The sequence below is a fragment of the Chiloscyllium punctatum genome, chromosome 23, assembly GCF_047496795.1.
Source record: "Chiloscyllium punctatum isolate Juve2018m chromosome 23, sChiPun1.3, whole genome shotgun sequence".
Lineage (NCBI taxonomy): Eukaryota > Metazoa > Chordata > Chondrichthyes > Orectolobiformes > Hemiscylliidae > Chiloscyllium > Chiloscyllium punctatum.
The window spans coordinates 57,905,978-57,930,995 of record NC_092761.1 but is presented as its reverse complement, the minus strand read 5'-3'; the positions used below and the strand labels follow the sequence as shown (position 1 = coordinate 57,930,995).

General features: G+C 42.9%; 1 protein-coding gene across 5 annotated transcripts in view; it reads left to right on the top strand.

Moving 5' to 3' along the window:
- The window catches only part of st3gal4 (ST3 beta-galactoside alpha-2,3-sialyltransferase 4), a 132,416-nt gene that overhangs the window by 4,519 nt on the left and 102,879 nt on the right, over positions 1 to 25,018 (top strand). The window contains exon 2 of one of the 5 annotated variants that reach the window (XM_072593033.1): positions 17,621 to 17,686. The exons of the other annotated variants lie outside the window; for them this stretch is intronic. The gene's annotated coding sequence lies outside the window, so the exon portion shown is untranslated. The remainder of the gene's footprint in view (positions 1 to 17,620; positions 17,687 to 25,018) is intronic. 5 annotated transcript variants of the gene reach the window in all.

Sequence of the window (25,018 nt, the reverse complement as noted above, 5' to 3'; positions counted from 1 at the left end):
CAGCAAAAAGAGTTCTGAGCAAAGTTAGAGCTCATGGAATAAAAAGAATAGTAGCAACATGATTATTAAATTGGGCCAATGATGAGAACCTGAGAACAATGGTGAATGGATTCTTTTCATCTTGAGGAAGATATCAAGTGGAATATCCCACTAGGTCTTTTTTGTTTTTGCAATATGTATTAGTGATCTAGACATTGTTGTACAGGGTGCAATCCAAATATGCAGATGTACAAAACTTGGAAGAATTGTAAACTTTAAGGAGGACATTGATATTGGTAGCTTGTGCAGATGGGTGGCAGATGAATTTCAGTGTACAGAAGTATTAGGTGATGCATTTTGATTGGGAGAATGTGGAAAGACAATATTAAGTAAAGGATAGTACTGTGAAGAGCGTGCTGGAGCATGGATTGTGAGTGTATATGCATAATATTAAATTGCTAGTAAACCATTTACCAGAGCAGGAGTCAATCTGTTTTCTGCAACTGCTTAATTGCATTTTATTGTTCAACGCATATTAGTTTCTCTCTTTCCAAAGAAAATCAGAAAACAAGCCTTTCTTTTTAAAACTTTAGCTGACCATCACCAATTTATCAATTTACCCAGTTAAGAAGTTAGTAACACTGCCCATCAGCCCCTTGGTTCTCACTATCTCTGGTAATTGCGAGGGTACGAGTAGACATCAAATATACCCTCTCCAAGGATATCCAGGCATAGATATATTCTTGGAAGAGAGGCAGGCAGTCAGGAATAGAAAGCCAACAGGCAGTCAATACGTGTAATATTTTGTAAATTCCACTTTGGAAGTAGAACCAGTCTGACTCAAGATTGGGATACAGACAGACTCCAACCTCACACCTTTAATTCGTTGTCTGAGCTGAGATGTCACCTTTTGTTATAAAACCTTAAGTTATCTCGAGAAGGTGACTTCACTGAAGTTTTGGAGTTAAAAATCACACCGCCAGGTTATAGTCCAACAGGTTTAATTGGAAGCACACTAGCTTTCGGAGCGACGCTCCTTCATCAGGTGATTGTCACCTGATGAAGGAGCGTCGCTCCGAAAGCTAGTGTGCTTCCAATTTAACCTGTTGGACTATAACCTGGTGTTGTGATTTTTAACTTTGTACACCCCAGTCCAACACCAGCATCACCAAATCCTGAAGTTTTGGGATTTGCATATTAATGAACCGAAACCTGTAACCCATTCTAAAAGATGAAAGACTTAACAATCCAGGTTTGTTCAATATATCATTTCGGTGGCATGACACTATAATGTTTTGCGATAAATGTTGTATCTTATGATCTTGTACTCCACAACCACCTGATGAAAGAGTAGCGCCCCGAAAGCTAGTGCTTTCAAATATCCATTGGAGTGTAACCTGGTGTTGTTTGATTTTTAAATTTGTCCAAAACAAAAGCAAACTTTGGAGAAACAAGTGAGGAGACTAAGTCAAATGGTCGATGGATTTTACAAAATTCACGAACAGAATGTGGGCATTACTGGCTAGGCCAACATTTATTGCCCATCTCTAATTGCCCAGAGGGCAGTTATGAGTCGACCACATTGCTGTGGGTCTGGAGTCATATGTAGGCCAGACCAAGTAAAGATGGCAGTTTCCTTCCCAAAAACATTATTGAGCCAGACGTTTTTTTCCGACCATCGGTAATGGATTCATGGGCATTATTAAGCTCTTAATTCCAGATTTTTATTGAATTTAAATTCCACCATCTATCATGGTCCCCCGTCCCTAGAGCATTACCTGGATCTCCAGATTAACTGTGAATGCCACAGGCTGTTGCCTCTGAGCGTGCCCACTTCTGTCTACAAGGTTTATAGGCACCAATGAACACCGTATGTTCACTTTCCAAACACACCCATAATCTTCCAATCACACTGTTCAGAAATGTTATTCTCTGAAAAGTGTATGATCAAAATGCTTTTGACAGTTTTAAGAAGCAAAGACATTTTGGGATTTACAATAAAGGAATTAACTCAAGAACTGCTCCGGGTGTATTCAATTGATGTTTCAGGTGTGATTCAAGTGTGAGAGTATGAACCGTTCTAAATGATGTATTAGAGGATTTGGGAATGGAGATGAAGATCAAAGAGAGGCATTGTACTCGCCACAATAGTTTTCAGGCCAAGAATGAACATAGTTCTGGCAGAATCTTTCAATATGCTAGTGGTTACACAGCTACAGTGGGTGGAATAGATGAGGTGAAATGTTACCTAGACTCTGTAAAATAGGAATGTGGAGAATGTTTTTGGTATGATAATACATTAAAACCTTTGAAAAGATAGTCATTTCTTTTGAAATAGCCCGAGTCAATCATTTCATTACTGTGGATATAATATCCAGGGAAATACCCTAGTTATTAAGTAGATCTTCAACTGGAAATAAGCACAGATGAAATTGGATATGAAAAAGACAAAGCGATTGTGTTTGGAAAAGTTGCAAATTTGCTCTACGTAGCTGGGATAGTTTTGTTCCTTTTAATAATTTCAAAAAGTCAAAGTAAATAAAGAAATACAGGTTGAAATGTAGAAGTCAAAATGTAAAGTTTGTTAAAACTACATAGATAATTTGCTTATTTGTCCTCCAAAAGGTTAAAATTTTTTGTAAAGGATTCAGGAATAAGGGATGAAGAATATAGTAAACTTATGAAAGAAATACGTGACAGATGTGAGATTTGTAGGAAGTATTGAAGGACATTGTGTTGTCACTTTGCCTTAGCAAGGCATTTCAACAGGTAGTGGTATGGATATAAAGGTGTGGAATATAGAAGAAAAATCATTTCATTTTTTAACTTTGGCAACCAGATTAAGACAGTTGCCAGTAAAGATAAATTGTGGATAATGTAGTGGGAAAGAAAGAGGGATTGGGCTTAGACCACTGGAAGCATTTCTCATTAATGGGGGAGAAAGCATTTGCTAAAACTGAACTTGCAGACTTGTGTGGATGTATAAGGGTGAGTTTTGAATACAGCTGCAAAAATCACTTTTAAAACAGGCTGTGTGAAAGGAGCTATGCTTTAAGGGATAAAATTGCTCATAAAATGTTGGCAGTTCAAGTAAACTGTAAATTATCACCTACACTAACACAGGCTGTTCATGCTAAGGCCTTGCTGTAAGTTGTCAGAAGGTATAATCTATATCAGCTTTTGGTAACAATCCTAAAGTTCCACGGCAATAAATAATGAATCCCCCAGCTTGAGAAGGTACCAAAGTTAACTCTACTTTTATTTGACTATTTGATACATTGCATGCAGACAGAAAAGTTTTCACAAAGTTTCAGAGAAAACTTTGCTCGCCTTAAGGCCTGATGCCAGGCCATTGGAAACCAGTTTAGATCAGCTGAATGTTGTTTTTTTTGTAAAAGAGAGGGGATTGAAGAGTGGGGACGCTGAGAAAGATTACTGATAAACATATTGTAAAAAAAGGTATAGTATTGGATCCTGATTGTTTCGTAGTTGTCTGGTATGAATGAGAAATTTGTAGATTCAAAGGAGTTGTTGAAAGTAATGATGGACCAAGTACGTTCTCGTGACCATACGTTCCATAGCTATGAGAATTAGTCTGTTACCATTGACGACAACAACAGTTGCTGGAGATCACAGTGAGTCAGACAGCATCCTTGGAGAGAGAGCAATCAAACGTTTCAAGTCAAAATGATGAAGAGTCATCTAAGACTCGAAACATTAGTTTGCTGTCTCTCCATGAATGCTGTCTGACCTGTTGGGATGTCCAGCATTTGTTTCTCAGTACAGATTCCAGCATGTGCAGTAATTTGCTCCTACATTGTGTTGCCATTGACAGTTTGCTTGATGAAAGACAAATCAGCTCTGATGATCAAAGTGAGACCATTGGTCCCAAACGACAATTACTTGAGACAACCATCACCTGAAGATCAGGAGCAGCAGATGCATGAGAGCATCACCACCTGCAAGTCCTCCTCTGAATAGGACATCATTGTGACTTAGAGCTATATTGCCGTCCTTTACTTTCACTGGATTAAAATTCTGGAACTAACTTCCTGTCAGCACTGTGGGATGTCTGTGCACCTCAAGGACTGCAGTGGTTGAAGAAAGTAACTCCCCACCTCCTCTAGAACAATTGGGGAAGGGTAAAAAGTCTGGTCTTGCCATTGATATCCAGATTCCGTAAAAGCGTATGGTCTCTGGATTATATTTGGTGTCATTGAAGAGTTTTGAGACTTTCTCATTGGTTTGTACAATTTTGGTGAGGTAAGTAAACCTCTGTGATCTAGTCGAATTTGTTGTGTTCACTGTTTTCGCTCAAACTGAGTGAGGTTTAAAGTAAGATTAAAGGCAGCCATCAGTAAAACCAAGCTCAAAGAGAAAAACTGGAGAAACGTAATAATTTTTTTTCAGAGAACGGGAATTGAACTGGGGAAATAAATTGGAAAATGTGCCAACAAAGAAATGAAACAGCAGTCACAAACATATGCAACTGTCCAAACTGGAAGAAATGTATTGGGTTACAATGCAAGAATAAACTTGCCATGACCATCAAATTATGGATACATGGAAAAATAGGATGAAATCGAAACTAAGAAACACACTTTTATGTCCATAGATAACGTAGGAACGATGACAAAAGGGAATATGAATACGTTAAGGGAGAATTGTTTTTGAGATCAGGAAGGTAAAGATTTGGAATTTTAAATTATCAAGGAAGAAAGAAGAATAGGAGCTAGATCAAGAAACTATTGGCCTAATGTTAGGAGAATGGACTCAGATTCAAATGTGCAACAGGAAAACATTTAAAAATGAAAATGTAATAAAGAACTGTCAGCATGAATTCCAAAAGAGAGTTCTACGTAAATAATTGAATTATTTGAAGAAATTGTAGTTAGGTTGATGCATAGTTTTGTTTATATTGAGGTTATACAGGATGCTGGTGAGGCGTGTTCTGGAGTACTATGTCCAGTCCTTGTCTCCCTGTTATAGGAAGGGTGTTATTAAGAAGCAATTTCCCTGAATGAGTGACCCAACCTCCCCAGTCTTTAGTGGTTTGCCACACTCTGAAGGAATGTTTTTCTTATTTTGGCGTTAAACAGCCTATTGACTATCCTGAGACCATGATCCCTCGATCTGGAATCCCCATCCAGGGGAGCCATCCAGTCCGTTTCACCCTGATAGAATTGTATATATTTAACTGAGGTCATTTCCTCGTCTTCAGCTTCTCTAAATACAGGGTTGGTTGACCCAATATCTCCTCACATATCAAGAACCTGCCATCCCAACAATCAGTTTTGATGGATCTTAATTTCACTCTCTCTCTTTTTGTGAAATTTATCTTTTCTTTAGTATAGAGACCAAAACAGCACATAGTACTCAGGGTGTGGTCTCACCAAGACCTTAATTACAGCTGCATTAAGACTTCCTTCCACATGTTACATCTGTAAACACTCAAAATGTACAGTGTACAGCCTCTTACCACTTATCAATTAGTTCACTCATCAATTAATGGTTAATAAATTTTATTTGTCAGTTTACAAAACAAGGAAATGATGAAATTCTACACACATGTTGTTTGTTGGAGACAGATGAAGGATCTAATGGGCGCATAACACACTGGAACATTAAGCCCTGTGTTTGTACAGTCCTTTGAAGCAGATTGAGTTGGACACTGGCAGAAGTGGGATAATGGTGCAGATTGAGTTTTTGTAAAGCAGTTCTTAAGTGCTCTGTCCAAGGGCCACCCTAAAAATCAGCAGGTTTTTTGAAAGATGCTGCCCAATTTTTAAAATTATAAATATTTCTCAAACAAATGAGTCAGAAGATATTATGAAGAGGTTCTGTAAATTGTCAGCAATCCAGTTCCATATCAAAGTTAATGGCCTAGCATTCTGTGTGTGGTCTTGTTTACACTGCATTTTGATACAGCTGATGCAAATTCTTTTCTTGAAAACAAAAGTAATTAAACTTAAACTTATAATTAAGTAATTCTAAATGTAGTGTGTATCATTTTCTGTTCACTTTTCTCTGGTGGTTAAGAATATAAGACATTTGGAGTAGCAATAGACCATTCAGCCCATTGAGTCTCTGCCATTCAATGAGATTGTGGCTGTTCAGATAATCATCAACTCCCATTGCTGCCTTTTCCCTGACAGGTAGAACAAATGAGCTGAATATTTCTTTAATGGAGAAAGACCTCAAAGTCTGCAGAATAAAGGCATTTGGAAGTCATTGAGCAAATCTCTTGGTGGGAGAGCATTTCAGTGATAGTTATTACAACTCCCTGACCTTCACTATAGCCATGGAGAGGGATAGGAGTTGACAGAATAGAAATGTATTTAATTGGGGGAGGGGGAATTACAATGCTTTTAGGCAGTAACTAGGGCACCCATGTTGGGAACAGATGTTCTCAGGGAAAAGCATGACAGAAATATGTAGGTTGTTTAGGGAGCACTTGTTGATAGTGCTGAGCAGGTTTGTCCCACTGAGGCAAGGAAGGGATGATGGTGTGAAGGAACCTTGGATGATAAGAGATATGGAACATCTTATCAAGAAGAAAAAGGAAGCTTCCTTAAGGTTGAGGAGGCAAGGATCAGACAGGGCTCTAGAGGCTTATAAGGTAATCAGGAAGGAACTGAAGAATGGGCTTAGGAGAGCTAGAAGGGGACATGGAAAAACTTTAGCGTGTAGGATTAAGGAAAACCCGAAGGCATTCTACATTTATGTGAGGAACAAGAGGATGGTCAGAGTGAGGGTAGGGCCGATCAGGGTTAGTGGAGGGAACTTGTACCTGGAGTCTGAGGACGTAGGGGAGGTCCTTAATTAATACTTTGCTTCAGTATTCACTACTGAGAGGGACCTTGTTGTTTGTGAGGACAGTATGAAACAGGCTGATACGCTCAAACAGGTTGATGTTAAGAAGGAAGATGTTCTGAAAATATTGAAAAGTATAAGGATAGGTAAGTCCACTGGGCCAAACAGGATATACCCAAGGCTTACAGGAAACTAGGGAAGAGATTGCTGTGCCTTTGGCACTGATCTTTGCATCCTCACTGTCCACTGGAGTAGTACCAGATGATTGGAGGACGGCCAATGTTTTCCCTTGTTTAAGAAAGGGAATAGGGATAACCCTGAGAATTACAGACCAGTCAGTCTTACATCTGTGGTGGGCAAATTATTGGAAAGGATTCTGAGAAACCGGATTTATGATTACTTGGGAAACCACAGTTTGATTAGGGATAGTCAGCATGGCTTTGTGAGGGGCAGATCATGCCTCCCAAACTTTATTGAATTCTTTGAGAATGGGACAAAACACATTGATGAAGGTAGAGCAGTGGATGTGGTGTATATGGAACTTAGCAAGGTATTTGATAAAGTTCCCTAGGGTTGGCTCATTCAGAAAGTAAGGAGGCATGGGATACAGTGAAACCTTGGTGTCTGGAAACAGAATTGAAACAGAATTGGCTGGCCCATAGATGACAGAGAGTGGTAGTAGATGGAAAATATTTCAGTCCAGAGCACAGTGACCAGTGTTGTTCTGCTGGGACCTCTGCTCTTTGTGATTGTGATTGTTATAAATAACTTGGATGAGGAAGTGAAAGGGTGGGGATTTTAAGGTCTTTTAAGGTCCAGAGGTAACTAACAGCTGTGAGATCTGCACTCCAGTTAAGACTAAACATTGGAAAAAAGAATATATTAGAAAGGAATAATGTTTAACCAATACTGTAATGGGAAGTGGGGATAGATAGCAAAGATGGGATTGAGGGTGTAATTGTGGTGATAGCAGAGGAATTAGGACATTTACAAATATTTTTATTTCCGAAGTTATATCCAACCAAAGCCAAATCATTGGCTCCTTTGATGTGAATTTCAGAGCCCAAGGCATGAACCTGGAGTGCCTGTTCACAATTTCTTTACAAGAATAAGAAATGCAGTTTGTTGCTGGAGGTCCAAAGACTCAGCAGGACAGGAAAGGCCGTTTGGATCAGTGGGTTTGTACGGCCAAAAGAAATCCCACTACTAACACGACTCCCACATTCCTGCACTTATTCCATTGCTTTGAATGTTATGACACTACCAAGTTATCATCTAAGTACTTTTTTAAAGACTGAGAGATTTACCACCTCAACTACACTTCCAGGCAGAATGCTCCAGACTCTCTCCGTTCACTGGGAGAAGTTTTCCCAAATCCGCCCGAAACTTCCTGCCTTTCACTTTAAGGTTACGCTTTCTTGTTATTGATTCTTCAAGCCTGGGGAACAGCTGCTTTCAATTCACCTTGTCCCTGCCCCTCTGGTGGTGGTAAATAGATGAAAGAAATGCCCTCATAATAGTATACATCTCTATCGGGTCCCTCCTCGACCTTCTCTGCTCCAAAGGAAACTAACCCAAGCTTCTTCAGCCTCTCATCATTGCTGATATGCTCCATCCTCGGCAACATCTTGGTGAATCTCCTTTGTAGTCCCTCCAATGTGATCACCAAATGCAGCCCAGTTCCGCTTAGACCTCTCTTTCTTTTTTTTTGGGAGTTTTTTTTTGTGTTCCGTTCTGGTCACTTCATTATCGGAAGGACATGGAAGCTTTAAAGAGTGTGCGAGGGGATTTACCAGGATGCTGCCTACACTGGAAAAGGATAGACCGGATCTAAAGTAAAAGTTCGAAATTGGAGAAAGACCAATTTTGATGGTATGAGGCCGGAACTTTGAAAAGCAAATTGGAGTATGCTGTTTGTCGGTTAAGGGGAGGTTGGAAAGGTGGGAGCATTTCAAAAATGAGATAATGAGAGTTCAGAGACAGTGTGTTCCTGTTAGTGTGAAGGGTGAGGTGGTATGGTTGGGATTGCTGGATGACTGGCGAGATTGAGGCTCTGGTGAAGAAAAAGGAGGCATACGTCAGGTATAGACAGCTCAAATCAAGTGAATCCCTAGAGGAATGCAAGGGCAGCAGGAATATACTCAAGAGAGAAATCAGGAGAGTCAAAAGGGGACATGAGATAGCTTTAGCAAATATGGTTACTGAAAATCTAAAGAGATTCCACAAATACATTAAAAGCTAAAGAATAGGGCCCCATAAAGATCAATGAGACTGTGGATGCCAAGGGGATGGTTGAGATACTAAACAAATATTTTGTCAGTATTTGCCATCGAGAATGACAGGGAAGCTAGAGAACTTGGGAAATAAGTAGGGATGTCTTGAAGTGTCCATTTTAAAGAAGAATAGGTGCTGGAGGTCTTAAAACACATAAAGGTAGACAAATCCCTAGGATCTATCAGATGAATCAAGGAAAGAGATTGCTAGACCCCTTGCTGAGGTATTTGTATCATTGACAACCATGAGTGAGGTGCTGAAAGACTGGAGGGTGGCTAATGTGGTAGCTTTATTTAAGAAAGGCTGTAAGGAAAAACCAAGGACCTATACACCGCTGAGCCTGACATTAATGTTGGGTATGTTATTTGAGGGGATTCTGAGGGACAGGATTTACCTGCATTTAGAGAGACAAGGACTGATTAGGGATAGTCAACATGGCTCTGTGTGGGACATGGTGTCTAACTAACTAACTTGAAGTTTTTTAAGCAGTGACAAAGAAGATTGATGAAGGTAGAACAGTAGACATTATCTGTGTGGACTTCAGTAAGGTGTTTGATAATGTTCCACATGGTAGACTGGTTAGCAAAGTTGCCTATTCCTGATCAAGGGCTTTTGCCCGAAATGTCAATTTTCCTGATCCTCAAATGCTGCCTGACCTGCCGTGCTTTTCCAGCATCACTCTGATCTCCAGCATCTGCAATCATCACCTTTGCAAAGTTGGCTCACGTGGAATTCAGGTGGAGTCAGCCAATTAGATATAAATTTGGCTTGAAGGGAGGAGATAGAAGATAGTTGTAGAAAGATGTTTTTCAAACTGGAGGCCTGTGACCAGTGATGTGCCACAAAGATTGGCGTTGAGTCCACTGCTTTTTGTCGTCTATGCAAATGATTTGGATGTGATGAAAGGAGGCATGGTTAAAATGACTGCAGATACTGAAATCTGAACTGAAACTAAACAATGCTGGAGATCACAACGAGTCAGGCAGCATCCATGGAGTGAGAGCAAACTAACGTTTTGAGAGCTCTGATGAAGAGTCATCGAGACTCGAAACATTAGCTTTCTGTCTCTCCGTGAATGCTGCCTGACCCACTGTAATCTCGAGCATTTGTTTTTTCAGCGGGAGGTTTGGTTAGTTAGTTTGCAGCTGCAAAATTGGAGGTGTAGTGGACGATGAAGTAGGTTATCTCTGAGTACAACAGGATCTTGATCTACCACTCCTGGGCTGATGGGCCGAGGAGTGGCAGATAAACTTTATTTTAAATAAATGCGAAGTGTTGTATTTGGTAACTCAAATCAGGGCAAGACTTACACACTTAATGGTGGAGCCCTGGGAATGCAGGTTTGTAGTTCCCTGAAGATGGAGCTGCAGTTCGACAGGGTGGTGAAGAAGGTGTTTGGCACATTTGCCTTTATTGGACAGTGCATTGAGTATAGGAGTTGGGATGTCATGTTGTTGCTGGACAGGACATTGGTGAGGCCACTTTTGCAATACTCCATTCAATTCTGGTCTCCCTAGGAAGGATGTTGTGAAACTTGAAAATGTTCAGAAAAGATTTGCAACAATGTTGCCAGGAGTGGAGGATTTGAGTTGAAGGGAGAGGCTGAATAGGCTAGAGAATTTTCCCTAGAGTTTCGGAGGCTGAGTGGTGACTTTATAGGGGTCTATAAAATCACGAGGGGCATGGATAGGATAAACAGACTGTGTATTTTCCCTGGGTGGGAGAGTCCAGAACTAGAGGGCATAGGTTCAGGGTGACAGGGTAAAGATATAAAAGGGACGTAAGGAGCAACTTTTTCACACAGAATGTTGCGTATTTGGAATGGGCTGCCAGAGGAAGTGGTGGAGGCTGGAACAATGACAGCATTTAAAAGGCATCTGGATGGGCATGTGAATAGGAAGGGTTCAGAGGGAGAGAGACCAAATGCTGGCAAATAGGACTAGTTCAAATTAGGATGGCTGGTTGGTGTGGACGAGTTGGACCGAAGTGTCTTTTTCTGTGCTATGGGAGAATTGAATTCATATTTTTATTTTCTAACTTCAAAGAATGTTGCTAGCAATTTTTCATTACACAAAGCATTTCACAGAAGAGAAAAAAGACAGCATGTGCTACAATATACATCTGTTTTGTGACAGCAAAGGATTATGTTGTGCCCTTGTGTCTTCCCATTTTCCATTAATTTTTTTTTCCACTTTTAAAACAAGAGTTTGAGTTGAAATTTTGAAGTGTTAATAATTTGTGCAGGACAATTGAGAGAGTGATAGAAGTATACAGCATGGAAACAGGTCTTCCGGACTAATTTGTCTCTGTTGCCCAGTTTTCACAATTAATCTTGTCCCATTTGCCTGTGTTTTGATCCACATCCCTCCATCCCTATCCCATCCATGTACCTGTCCAAATATTTATTAACTGACAAATTTGTGGTGGGCAGCACGGTGGCACAGTGGTTAGCACTGCTGCCTCACAGCGCCAGAGACCTGGGTTCAATTCCCGCCTCAGGCGACTAACTGTGTGGAGTTTGCACATTCTCCCCGTGTCTGCGTGGGTTTCCTCCGGGTGCTCCGGTTTCCTCCTACAGTCCAAAAATGTGCAGGTCAGGTGAATTGGCCATGCTAAATTGCTCGTAGTGTTAAGTAAGGGGTAAATGTATGGGTGGGTTGCGCTTCGGCGGGGCGGTGTGGACTTGTTGGGCCGAAGGGCCTGTTTCCACACTGTAAGTAATCTAATCTACTCGCCTCCACCACTACCTCTGGTATCTACTGAAAAATCCTGTGGATGTGCAATATTGTGGCGCTCTTCAAGTTGATGGTGAAATTTGCTTTTTTTTTTGGTGCAGTTATTGAAAGAGATTGTGGAGCTGATTTCATCGAATACCCCCCTTGGTTTCTCCTCTTTCAGACAGTTGTGTAAAACCTGAAAAATAGGCAAACCATGAAAGAAAAACTGATCCAGAAACATGTAAATCATGCAACTTATTGATAAATACTATAAGTAGGAGCTTCGGATGACTAACTGAACTGCTACAATTGACTTAAAAAAAACTTTACCATCTTGTTGAGTAAACCGTGTGAAAGAGTGAAAAGGAGCACTGGAGGTGGGTGACGAATTGTTAGCTGGTGTATGGGAACTTGAACCGTGGAAAGCAGGATATTGTGGGAGAAAGGGTCAAAGGGTCTTCCATGATTGAACTATGGAGGGAGGACCCAAGAACTCGCATGTTTTTAACACTGTTTCTTAAAACTGTTTACCACCTATCGAAAGGATATAATTAAATGAGAAAGAGTGCTGAAAAGATTTACTGGGATGCTAACTGGACTGGAAGATTTGAATTATAAGGACTTAGGCTGGGACTTATTTCCCTGGAGTGTAGGGGACTGAGGAGTGACTTCATAGAGATTTATAAGATCATGAGGCATAGCTAACCAACAGCTTTTCCCCATGGTAGGGGATTTTAAAACTAGAGGGCATCGGTTTAAGGCGACAAAGGGGAGATCCAAAAGGGTTCAGATGAGCACTTTTTTCTAAACAGAGGGCAGTGACTGTCTGGAATGGGCTGCCAGAGGTAGTGGTGGAGGCAAGTACAAATTTGTTATTTAATAAATATTTGGACAGGTACATGGATGGCATAGGGATGGAGGGAAATGGATCAAAACACAGACAAGTGGGACGAGATTAATTGTGAAAACCAGGCAGCAGAGATGAACAACCTGTTTCGATGCGGTACACCCTCTATGACTCTAATACTAAGACAGTCAGAGTTACCAACAGCTGAAAATCTGGAGAGAGGTTTCTGAGAACAACAGCCAATAACTTTTAAATCCACTTGCCAGACTGAGGTGTGCTGATGAATGGCAAGCTCCATCCTCATTCTTTACCTGTTCCAATGGCATGGTTAGGAAGGAAACCAATTTGTAATTGCGCAGTTACCCTGTCATGTGAAACGTTACCTTCTACACACTTTGATCCAAGTTGCCCAGGTGGTACATCTTTAATAGTTTTGCGCTTGTAAATTCTACAGTCAGATTAAATCTTTGGCAATGATTATATTTGGAGGAAGCTGAAGGTGACATTGTTTGGCTGTGCTCAGAACCTATTGTGAAGGCATGCCGTCACATTGATATGTTTTAAGAGCAAAGAAAATTACAGCTCAGAATCAGACCCTTCGGCCCTCCAAGCCTGTGCTGATCCAGATCCTCTATCTAAATCTGTCACCTATTTTCTAAGGATCTGTATCCCTCTGCTCCCTGTCCATTCATGTATCTGTCTAGATACATCTTAATTAACGCTATCATGCCCCCCTCCACTAGCAAAGCGTTCCAGGCACCCACCACCCTCTGCATTTTATCTAAAACTGTCCTAATGTCAAAATGTGACATGAGCATTTGAATGATGTAAACCACAATATTGTAAAGTTTTGCATGCATATAATAAAACTTTAGTTGATAAGAGCTGAGAGGTTGTGCTCAGAGCTTCAAAAAGGTCCTGTGGCAGTAAAGGCAGTGGTACATACCTGATGGGCCAAAGGGTCACTTATGTACCAAATGATCATATGATTCTAAATTAAATGAAATATGATGACCAGCAAGCAAAAAATGATATACTCAAAACAATTAACAAGTATCAAGCTTGTCAAACACTGTGGCTTAGCAATTCAGACAGACACTCCCAGAAAGATGCACACTGAGTTTATCAGACTTGTCAAACACTGTCACTGAACAATCCACACTGACGCGCTCGCGCTCTCGCGCTCTCGCGCTCTCTCTCTCTCTCTCTCTCTCTCTCTCTCTCTCTCTCTCTCTCTCTCTCTCTCTCTCTCTCTCTCTCTCTCTCTCTCTCTCTCTACTCACACTCTCACATACACACCCCCTCTCACAGTCACTATAACATTCCCTGCCCCCCTACATGTGCGCATGTGCATGCACACATACCCACACCCACAAGTTTGTGGGGTGAAGTTGTACTTGCAGAATTACATTTCATTTTGCTCAAAAACTGCATGAATCCATATAAGATTCTGTAAATCCTTTTTTTTAGATTAGTCTGAACATTGTGGCATAAACAGCCTCACACAGGGCACCTCACATCTTCAATGCATTATCTGGGCCAACATGACACGTATTATTAAAGTAAGCTGGGGAATGTAACTTTAAAAAGGTTCTGCGATTTACATATGAAAGAACTGAAACCAACATGTTCATTCTAACAGATGAGAGACTTAACAAACAATCCAGGTTTTTTGCAATACATAATTTCAGTTACATCACACTTCTGCTATAAATTCTATGTCTTATGATCTTATACTCCGCAACCACCTGATGAAGGAGCAGTGCTCTGAAAGCTAGTGTTTCCAAATTAACCTGTTGGACTATAACCTGGTGTTGTGTGATTTTAACTTGGTACATTCCAGTCCAACATTGGCATGTCCAAGTCATGTTAAGACTGATTGCGAAGGGAATTGAATGTTAATTAGCCCTGACCTATGTTACAGGAAGAAGAGGGCAAAGACTGCCATGCTCATGAGAAATCCTTACACTGAAGAGCACTCAGCAGCTTATAATGAAACAGTGACCATCTTTTCCCATGCGCCAGTTAAGATCTTCAACATTGCCTGACATTACACTGGACTTAACACTGAAAGGAAATTCCCAGCTGTAGTGCTTGCAGAGTTGTGCTAGCTCATGCAGTGTAAAGATCCATTTATAGGAATGCATGAAGAAAGTATATGTCATAACTTTACAAAATGTAACTGACAGCATTTGCACCTCCTCTTTACCACCCCCCCCCCCCCCCCACATCCTCCCCAAGAAAAACACTCTTTCTTGATCCCTGACTTGTTTAGCTCAATCCCAACTAACTGAAGTCACTATTATTATTCACTGAATGCTACTAACATCTCTTGGAAGTAACTATTCTTGTTCAGTGGAGCTCAACTTCAGCTGCAGTTCTTATTTGGTTTTTGTTTTGTTGTGATGTGATATAATATAGTAAAATTAAACTTTAGATCAACAATCCTTAATGAAAGCTTACCAATGCAATGGTAGAACCAATGGAAGAAGAGGTACTGGATCGGTTAGGACTATGTTCACTGGAGTTTAAAAAAATGAGGGGGACCTATAGAAATATATAAACTTCAAACAGGACTAGATGAGTAAATCAAGGGAGAATGTTCCCAATGACTGGGGAGGCCCAGGTTATAGTCTAAGGATACTAGGACTGACAGTCTAAGGATGGTAGGCCATTTAGAACAGAAATGGAAAGAACTTTCTTCACCCAGAGAGATGTGAGCCTGTGAAATTCTCTATCACAGAAAGGGGTTTAGGCTAAAGCTTTGAATTCTTAGGTTTAAAGGGATTGAAGGATATGGATAGAAAGAGGAAAAAGAATATTGAATCATATTGAGTGGCAGAGCAAGCTTAGGTTAAATGAATTGAATTGAATTAAATTTATTGTCTCGTGTACAGAGGCATAGTGAAAAGCTTTGCCTTGCGAGCAATACAGGCAGATCAGAGTTAAGTAGCATAGATAGTAAATAATAGGTAACTAGAGGCAAAAACAAAAACACAGGTACAGGCGAATGTTAAGAGTTTGTGAGTCCATTCAGTATTCTAACAACAGTAGGGTAGAAGCTGTTTCGAAACCGGCTGGTGCATGTGTTCAAGCTTCTGTACCTTCACCCCGAAGGTAGAGGTTGTAGAAAAACATTGCCAGGGTGGGATGGATCTTTGAGAATGTTGGCGGCCTTTCCTTGACAGCGGGCCTGGTAGATGGATTCTATAGATGGGAGATTGGCCTCTGTGATTGTCCGGGACGAGTTCACCACTCTCTGTAACTGTCTCTGATCTCGAATGATACAATTGCCATACCAGATGGTGATACATCCAGATAGAATGCTCTCGATGGCGCAACTATAAAAGTTGGCAAGGGTATTCACCGTCATTCCAAATTTCCTCAGCTGCCTGAGGAAGAAGAGATGTTGTTGGGCCTTTGTAACTAGTGCGTCCACATGAAGAGCCCAAGAAAGCTTGTTGTGGATGACCACTCCCAGGTGCTTGACACTCTCTACTCGTTCCACCTCTGTGCTGTTCATGTGTAGGGGGGTATGAATAACATCCCGCTGAAAGTCATTAATGAGTTCCTTGGTTTTGCCGGCATTGACAGCTAGGTTGTTCTCAGTGCACCATTTTTCCAGGTCGTGCACATCCCGTCTATAGTCTGTTTTGTCACCATCTGCGATTCAACTGACTATAGTGGTGTCACCAGCGAACTTGTAAGTGGCATTAGTCTGGTATTTGGTGACACAGTCATAGGTATTCAGTGAGTACAGTGGGGGGCTGAGTACACCCCCCTGGGGGGCTCCAGTGTTGAGTGTTAGTGAGAATGAAATATTGTCCCCAATCTTCACTGTGAGCTGTGGGCCAGGAAACTGAGGATCCAGTTGTAAAGAGTTGGGGCTTAGTCTGAGGTCACTAAGTTTAGTAATCAGTCTCGAGGGGATAATAATGTTGAAGGCTGAACTGTAGTCAATGAGTCGGATTCTTACGTAGCTGTTCTGTGTCAAGATGTTCTTAGGAGGAGTGACAGGCAAGTGATATGGCAACTGACTTAGATCTGTTGGTCTGATAGGCAAATTGGAGTGGGTCAAGAGTAGTGGGGAGGCTGGAGTTGATTAAGGCCATGACCAGCCTTTCAAAGCACTTCATGACCACCGAAGCTAGGGTCACTGGGCGATAGTCATTGAGACATGCTGCATGAGCCTTTTTAGGCACAGGGATGATGTTAGCCCTCTTGAAACAGGCAGGGACAGTGGCCTGCTGCAGGGAGAGATTGAAGATGTCTGAGAAGACCTCTGCCAGTCCGTGCGCACATGTTCTGGGCGGGCCTCCTGCTACACTGTCTGGTCCCGTATCTTTCCTTGGATTCACACAAAGGAAAACTGATCTGATCTCTGATGCAGTGACTTTGGGATAGGTTCATCAGGACTTGTCTGAATAGATGTTACCTCTCTGCCAAATGGCTTACTCCTGCTTCTATTTGCTATGATTCTAAGGTTGCTCACCTCATATTGTTCCTCACCCTAATCCTCCAGCCAAGTTTATAACTGTATAGTTACTCCTTTAGTTGATGGCACAATGACTAAAGGACATTGATGTAACGTCTTGGGAAAGATGTGCCGACCATCTCTTTTTTTTATATATTCATTGAGTGCGAATGACGTGGAACTTGATGCCAACGAGGGTGCTGGATCAGGATAAGATCATTGGGTTCAGGAGGAAATTCGATGACCATCTGAGGGAGGTAAAGTTCAAAGGCAAGGGGATAGAAGGTTGGAGTGAGACTAACGGCATGGCTGTACAAGATCAAACAATTTCTTTCTGTGCTGTCATGTCTCCATAAAATTCACCTGGAAGCAATCAGTGTTTTCGTTTTGTATTTTACATGTTCTTTCTGATGTTTTTTTTGCTCGTGTCTGTTCTTTTGTTGTACTGGCAAGTGAAGACAGAACACAATATGACACTTGGTGTCTCTCAAAATGTTTTTTTTTAATCTGTTTCAGTGAGCTCGACCAGAGTCTTGATCTCTTCCCAACAGATTGTGAACAGATGCTGCAGACAGCAATTAGGCAAGTGATAGTCTGAAGCATGTTTTTGGTGGCAAGCAGTGAGAGCTGTATTATAATTTCACTGAAGGTAGATGCAGTTGTATGGTGGTTACATTACTGCACTAGTCATTCAGAGATTTCAGATCAGACTGTTGGGAATCTGAATTCACTTGTTAAGAGAAATCTGAAAATAAAAGAAATCTTGAAGCTTTTGGATTTGTGTAAGAAGCTGAAAATGTGTTGCTGGAAAAGCGCAGCAGGTCAGGCAGCATCCAAGGAACAGGAGAATCTATGTTTCGGGCATTAGCCCTTCTTCAGGAATGAGGAAACACTTTCCTCATCCCTGAAGAAGGGCTAATGCCCGAAACGTAGATTCTCCTGTTCCTTGGATGCTGCCTGACCTGCTGCGCTTTTCCAGCAACACATTTTCAGCTCTGATCTCCAGCACCTGCAGTCCTCACTTTCTCCTCAAATTTGTGTAAGAACACAACCTGTTCATTAATGTCCTTTTAGAGAAAGAGCCTTTTCGATCTTGCAAAAGAGATGCTTCACAGAATGGTTCCAGGAATGAGAAACTTTAGTTACAGGGATAGGTTGAAGATGTTGGGATTGTTCTCTTTTGGAGAGAGAAGGTTGAGAGGCGACCTGATAGAGGTTTTCAAAATCCTGTTCGGGGTGGATAGAGTGGATTGCAAAAAGCTATTCCTGCTCCTAAAATGATTGACAACCAAAAATCACAGAGTCAAAGCAATTTGCAAAAGTAGGAAATGTGATACGAGAAAATACTTAGTCATAGAAACGTACAGAATGGAAACCGATTCTTCAGTCCAACTCATCCATGCCAGCCAGATATCCTAATTTAATCCAGTTCCATTTGCCAGCACTTGGCTCATATCCTGACACTTCCTCCTACTGCCTCCTTGACCATGACCTCACCTCCCATCATCAAGCCATCATCTCCCAGACCATCTACAACCTCATCACCTCAGGGGATATTCTATCCACAGCCTCCCACCTCATAGACCCAGAACCCTGCACCACCCGGTTCTACCTCTTACTGAAGGTCCACAAATCTGACTGCCCCAGATGACCCATCATCTCCACCTGCTCCTGCCCTCCTGAACTGATCTCCTCATACCTTGACAGCGTCTAGTCCTCCTTGGTCCAGGAAATCCCCACATATGTTCGGGACACCGTCCACCTCCTCCATGAGTTTTGTTTCCCCAGCCCCCAACACCACATTTTCACCACGGGTGTCCAGTCCCTGTACACATCCATCCACCATGACAAAGGCCTCCAAGCCCTCAGTTTCTTCCTCTCACATTGACCCAATCGGTACCCTTCCACCATTCGATTAGCAGAACTGATCCATACCCTCAACAACTTCTTTGAATCCTCCCACTGCTTTCAGAGCAAAGGGGTAGCCATGGGCACCCACATGGGCCCCAGCTATGCCTGCCTCTTCCTCTGGTTTGTGGAACAGTCCATCTTCTGCACTTACACTGACACCATTCCCTACATTTTCCTCCACTACATTGATGACTGTATCGTCACCATCTCGTGCTTTCACATAGAGGTTAAGTAGTTCATCAACTTCATGAACGTCTTCCACTCTGACCTCAAGTTCACCTGGACATCTCAGACACCTCCCTCCCCTTCCTGGAACTCTCCACCTCCATCTCCAGTGACTGACTCAACACGGACATCTACTTCAAGCCCACCGACTCACACAGCTGCCTGGACTACACCTCCTCCCATCTCCCACTCCCCTGTAAAAATACTATCCCTTATTCCCAATTCCTCTCCCTGTGTCTGCTCCCGGGAAGAACGTATCCATTCTTGGACATCCCAGGTGGCCTCCTATTTCAAGGACTGCAGTCCCCGCCCCCCACCCCTGGTGTGACCAACAATACCCTCCAGTGCATCTCCTCTACTTTCTGCACCTCTGCCCTCGACCCCCACCCTTCCAACTGCAACAAGGATAGAAGCCCCCGGTGCTCACCTTCCATCCAACTAATCTCTGGATACCATGCACTATCTTCCACCATTTCCACAGTCAGACCCCACCACCAGAGAGATATTTCCCTAGCTAACCATTTTAGCATTCCGTAGAGACCGTTCCCTCCGCGACTCTCTCGTTAGGTCCATGCCACCCACCACCCCACCTCCACTCCTGGCACCTTCCCTTGCCATTGCAGGAGATGTAAAACCAGCACTCACACCTCCCCCCTCACCTCCATCCAAGGCTCCAGAGAATCCTTCCACATCTGGCAGAGATTTTCGTGCACATCCAAACATCTCAACTACTGTGTCTGTTGCTCTTGATGTGGTCTCCTCTACATTGGGGAGACAGTATACCAATTAGCAGAACATTGCAGGGAACAGCTCTGGGACAAACAACCCAGTCACCCTGTGGCCGACCACTTCAACTCCCCTTCTGCCAAGGACACCATGTCCTGGGCTACCTCCACTGCAAAATCCAACATGGCATCTACATCAACTTCACCAGTTTCTTAATCTTTTTATTGGGTTTTCCAATAAGTTAAGGTATTCTGTTCTCTTTTGTTTGTGTTTCATTCAGTAGTCTTGTACAGAGGCCCCTCGATTATCTGAACGCGATGGACCAGCACTATTTCATTTGGATAATTGATTATTCGGTCAATTGGTTCAATGCCTCTCCTCTGGGACTGGGAGTTTTCCGAAGTTTCCTTTTTCCTTGCTCTGCCTGCCTTGTTCCCTCCCTCTGTCTCGGGGTTTGTTTTTGAGCAGACACACACACAGATGTGTGTAAGGGACCAGCAGCATGGTGTTGACTGAGACGCTAAAGGTATAATTCCGTGCGTACGTAGGACAGCTTCAGGTCCAGTCTATGGAGCTAGCTCTCTCAGTTTTGGCACAAGATGTTAGATGTTGGTAAGGGGGATTTTGCAGGATCTGTGTTGGAATTGCTGCTGTCCTTATATAATGCCTAGGTCAACGCCAAGTGATCCCTCCAATTTTCTTTAGATTTTGATGCGGTTTCATACAACTGAGCAATTGTGGGCCACTTCAGAGAGAAGCTCAGAGCCAACCACTTTACTGTGGGTCTGGAGTCATGTTTGGATTTGGTAAATATGGCAGCTTTCCTTCCCCAGAGGCTGAAATGTGTGCAGTGGGATTTCCCAGTCTTCCATGGTGTGACTCATCTGTGTCTCCAGAACATTAAAAGCAAAGTACTACAGAATCTGGAAATCTGAAACAAAATTAGGAAGGGCTGGAGAAGCTCAGAAGGTCTGTGGAGAGTGAAATAGAGTTAACATTTTGAGTTCAGTGTAACTTCTTTGGAATGAAGAACATTCCCTGAGGCTTTAGATTTCTCGACTGTTTACATAATCATTGTGCCATTGCCTTCATTACTTGTTCACCAAGTTCAGACTGAGTTGACAGGGATGTTGGATTTTGGCATGTAATAAAGACGCTTGCTCATATATTGAGTGTGAGTGCCAGTTTGGCAAATTGCGGCAAGCAACAAGTATTAACTTGCTTCTATGGGCAATGTTTATTGGTGAGGCATTGGTGCGAGCGTATCTCCTACAAGGTTTAGAATTCATCAGCGCACAAACACAATAGGGGGTGGGACAGATTTCTTCCTAAAAACAACTCCCAAAAAACTCCCACTTCCCTTGTGAATTACTGCCTTGCATTATGGCACGTCCAGAGACTGACCAGGGCTGAATATTTGAAAGCACATGCTCCTTACAATTGGGAAATTAATGCAGATGTTTGATTGAAGGGGAGGCGAGCACGGGGGCGAGACCGCGTTAGTGAGGAGCTGCTCCTGTAATCACAGATTCGCTCTCCTGTGCTGGCTGCTCGAGCTGTTCCAGTCACTGAAACGATCTCTCCTGTTTCTTGCTGCAACTCCAGAGACAGAAATTATGATTGGAGAAGCAACAGGGCTGGGACCTCTGATGGAAGAGCAGGAGCCGTTATTAAGGCCATAAGGCATAGGAGCAGAAATTAGGCTATTCAGTCCATTGAGTCTGCTCTGCCATTCAATCATGACTGATAAGTTTGTCAACCCCATTCTCCCGTTTTCTCCCCATAACCCTTGATCCCTTTCACAATAAAGATCCTATCTATTTCCTTCTTAAATATACTCAATGACCTGGCTTCCACTGCTTTTCTGTGGTATTGAATTCCATAGATTCACCCCTCTCTGGCTGAAGAAGTTTCTCCTTATTTCTGTTCTAATGAAATAGAACATTATTATGGCTGATCGATTCCCCGCTGCCATGTCGAAGGGTTTGGCTGCATTGTTACTGGTTGTGTAGAGAGGTGGGTGAGGAGGAGAAGCTGAAAATGGAAAAGCCAAAGCAGTGAACAGCTGGTAATCTTGTAATGAGGCTGGGAGCAGTGCTCTGGGGAGCCTCAAAACAGCCTTGCAGGAAGTCTGTTCTAATTTTAGTCTGCAACTAAGGTTAGAACCATAGAATCCCTGCAGTGTGGAAAAGGGCCAATCAGCCCATCGAGTCCACACTGACCCTCTGAAATGCATTCCACTCAGACCCATCCCACTGTAAATCATCCCTGTAAACCATTTCCCACAGACAATCCACCTAACCTACATCCCTGGATACTACAGGCAATTTAACATGGCCAATCCATTTAATCTGCACATCTCTGGACTGTGGGAAGAAAGCCACGCAGACACAGGGAGAATGTGCAAACTGCTCACAGATAATTACCTGAGGGCGGAATTGAACCCAGGTACCTGACGCTGTGAGGCAGCAGTGTTGACCACTAAGCTACCGATCCGCTTCATTGGTTCTTAGCTGACCTTTCACCTTTTTTGCAGTGAATGAACCTGAATGAATTGTCAGGATATTATTTTGAAGGGAGTTGAGAAGTAAGTCGATTCGCTGAAGAGCCATTTAATGGGAAGGCTGGCGTTCTGGGTCAGACTCTGTGCCAGTCATTTGCTTGAAGCTTCAGCTGTAACTGGTATGTAATTCCATGCCCCCCCCCCCCCCCCCCCCCCCCCCCCCGCTGCATAGTTGGACTGTTAGAAGTCAGTGTATTGACGATCTCTTCAGCATGCTTTTTAACCAAAGTGTTAAAGGGGAAAGAAGCATGAAGTTGGCAGAATGTAGTCAGGGAATGCTGAAAAAATGTTTAATGCAATTAACTCTTGTCAGGATTTTTTGTGTGAAGCTGCAGCAAATGGGGGAGATACTAAACAAGTATTTTGCATCAGTATTTACTGTGGAAAAGCACCTGGAAGATATGGAATGTAGGAAAATAGATGGCGACACCTTGAAAAATGTCCATATTCCAGAGGAGGAAGTGCTGGATGTCTTGAAACATGTAAAAGTGGATAAATCCCCAGGACCTGATCAGGTGTATACAAGAACTCTGTAGGAAGCTAGGGAAATGATTGCTGGGCCTCTTGCTGAGATATTTGTATCATCGATAGTCACAGGTGAGGTGCCAGAAGACTGGAGGTTGGCTAACGTAGTACCACTATTTAAGAAAGGTAGTAAGGACAAGCCAGGGACCTATAGACCAGTGAGTCTGACATTAGTGGTGGGCAAGTTTTTTTTTAGATTACTTACAGTGAGGAAACAGGCCCTTCGGCCCAACAAGTCCACACCGACCCGCCGAAGCGCAACCCACCCATACCTCTACATTTACCCCTTACCTAACACTATGGGCAATTTAGCATGACCAATTCACCTGACCTGCACATCTTTTGACTGTGGGAGGAAACCGGAGCACCCGGAGAAAACCCACGCAGACACGGGGAGAACGTGCAAACTCCACACAGTAAGTCGCCTGAGGCGGGAATTGAACCCGGGTCTCTGGTGCTGTGAGGCAGCAGTGCTAACCACTGTGCCACCGTGCCGCCTAAGTTGTTGGAGGGAATCCTGAGGGACAGGATGTACATGTATTTGGAAAGGCAAGGACTGATTAGGTATAGTCAACATGGCTTTGTGCATGGAAAATAATGTGTCTCAAACTTGATTGAGTTTTTTGAGGAAGTAACAAAGAGGATTGATGAGGGCGGGGCGGTAGATGTGATCTATATGGATTTCAGTAAGGCATTCAACAAGGTTCCCCATGGGAGACTGTTGAGCAAGGGTAGATCTCATGGAATACAGGGAGAACTAGTCAATTGGATTTAGAACTGGCTCAAAGGTAGAAGACAGAGGGTGGTGGTGGTGGGTTGTTTTCTCAGACTGGAGGCTTGTGACCAGTGGAGTGCCACAAGGATCGGTGCTGGGCCCTCTACTACTTTGTCATTAAAATGAATGATTTGGATGTGAGCATAAGAGGTAAAGTTAGTAAGTTTGCAGATGACACCAAAATTGGAGGCGTAGTGGACAGCAGAAGGGGGTTACCTCGGATGGGCCAATGGGCTGAGAAGTGGCAGATGGAGTTTAATTCAGACAAATGCGAGGTGCTGCATTTTGGGAAAGCAAATCTTAGCAGGACTTATACACTTAATGGTAAGGTCCTAGGGAGTGTGGTTGGACAAAGAGACCTTGGAGTGCAGGTTCATAGCTCCTTGAAAGTGGAGTCACAGGTAGGATAGTGAAGAAGGCGTTTGGTATTCTTTCCTTTATCGGTCAGAGTATTGAGTACAGGAGTTGGGAGGTCATGTTGCAGCTGCAACATGACATTGGTTAGGCCACTGTTGGAATATTGTGTGCAATTCTGGTCTCCTTCCTATCGTCAGAGGCTGAGAGGTGACCTTTTGGGCGGCACGGTGGCACAGTGGTTAGCACTGCTGCCTCACAGCGCCAAAGACCTGGGTTCAATTCCCGCCTCAGGCGACTGACTGTGTGGAGTTTGCACGTTCTCCCCGTGTCTGCGTGGGTTTCCTCCGGGTGCTCCGGTTTCCTCCCACAGTCCAAAGATGTGCAGGTCAGGTGAATTGGCCATGCTAAATTGCCCGTAGTGTTAGGTAAGGGGTAGATGTAGATGTAGGGGTATGGGTGGGTTACGCTTCTGCGGGGCAGTGTGGACTTGTTGGGCCGAAGGGCCTGTTTCCACACTGTAAGTAATCTAATCTAATCTAATCTTATAGGGGTTTACAAAATTATGAAGGGCATGGATAGGATAAATAGACAAAGTGTTTTTCCTGGGTTGTGGGAGTCCAGAACTCGAAGGCATAGGTTTAGGGTGAGAGGGGGAAGATTTAAAAAGGACCTAAGGGGTAACGTTTCCATGCAGAGGGTGGTGCATATATGGAATGAGCTGCCAGAGAAAGTGATGGAGGCGAGTACAATTGCTACATTTAAAAGGCATCTGGATGGGTATTTGAATAGGAAGGATTTGGAGGGATATGGGCCGGGTGCTGGCAGGTGGGAC